Here is a 1,570-nt window from a genome sequence, read left to right as displayed (position 1 = left end):
GGTGGTGCTGAGGAGGTGCCCTGTGCCCTGTGCCCTGTGTGGTGGCCCGAACATGCTCGTCCTCCCCAACCAGCCCTCCGCTGCAATCCTGCTGGCCCAGAACCCCACTCGGGCCCCACCCCAGGAACCCCTGCAAGTGCCTCGCCCCCACCTCGCAGCCGCTGCCCGTAGGAACCGCTGCCCCCGTCTCTGTTCTAGCACAGCTTCTGGTCCTGTCTTCTCCCCCGCTGTGCTGAGATTTCACGAAGGCACATTTGTATCTTACTCACTGTTGTACCCCAGCCCGGAACAAATGGTGGTGTAGCCGAAGTGGAATATTTTTGTAAGCGTGTGGCTCAGCAGTGACGTCCTGCTCAGTCCCTGAGCTCAAGCATTGTCTCCGAGAAGCTCCCCCGACTTCCTCCCTGTGTCCTACTGCATGGCTGTCACCCCACGGTGCCTAGCATGGGACCTGAGTCCTAAGAGGCCTCGAGGAGGGTTTGCTGATAAAGAACAGATGCGCGAGGTGACTGTGGGCAGAGCCAGGATGGCCCGTGCCCCTCCTGGGGCCCTCCACAGAGTCTAGAAAACACCGGGGTCTCTGGTTGTGGCTTGACGGACTGTGGACTATGGTGGTACCGTTCCAGACATCCTGGAACGGATGGAAAGGGGCAAGGAGCGGGCTGAGTTCCAGGGCGTTTCTGGCCAAGCATCCGTGTGCTCCAGAGGCTTGGCTGTGGCGGGACTTCCCTTGCCCCTAGAAGCCCCCTGATACCAACATCTGTTCACACTGGCGTCCTCTGGGCCCCTTTTCCCCTGGTCTGGCCCACAGAGGCAGGTCAGCCCTGGCACAGCCATGCCCCTGGCAGGATGAAAGTTGGCCTCACAGATGCACACACCTGCCCTTGGGCCCCAGTCACTTTGAGCCCTGGGCTCCTTCAGCCTCCCCATCCACCCTGTCTGCCTCCAAGGGGCACCCCATCCCCCAATTCCTGCTCATTCTTGCCCCTGCATCCCTCCCCCACATCTCTGTCCTTCCTGGTGGCTCCTCCACCTTCCTGCCACTTCAGCCCCCATCACTGACCCTGTGGCCAACAGCCTCCTGGGGTCCTGGTCCCTGCTCGCCTCCTCTGGCCTCTGCGTGCACAGCGCACACCACCCCACCTGTGACAGCGTGACCAGCCCTAGTTCCACACCCCTGGCCCAGGTTGCTGGGGAGCCCCCTGGTACTGCCTAGCCACCCTTGAGGGGCTAGGGAGCTGAACCTCACACTCTCGACCCGGCCCCCACCCCATGCCAGGGACTGGGGACCCCTTAGTGCATAGGGGCAGAAGCTGGATGGGAGGGCGAGGGCTGTTGCCAAGGCTGGAGCTGGCATCGCCAGAGGGAAGCTCCCGCACCCTCCTACTTGGGGCTAGGTGGCGGGGAATGGTTAGGGGGAAGAGGGAGGGCGTGGGGAGGTGCCACTGAGAAGAGGAATTAGGTCAGGGATGTGGGTGGGTGGGCGTGAGGGGCAGTGACGTTGGCAGGCCGAGCTTCCTCCTGTCCCCAAAGCATCTCTGCACTTTCCTGACCTCCTCCCCCAGACCCT

Source organism: Tupaia chinensis, unplaced genomic scaffold (genome assembly GCF_000334495.1).
Source record: "Tupaia chinensis unplaced genomic scaffold, TupChi_1.0 Scaffold000494_1, whole genome shotgun sequence".
NCBI lineage: Eukaryota > Metazoa > Chordata > Mammalia > Scandentia > Tupaiidae > Tupaia > Tupaia belangeri.
Note: the sequence above shows the minus strand (reverse complement) of the source record.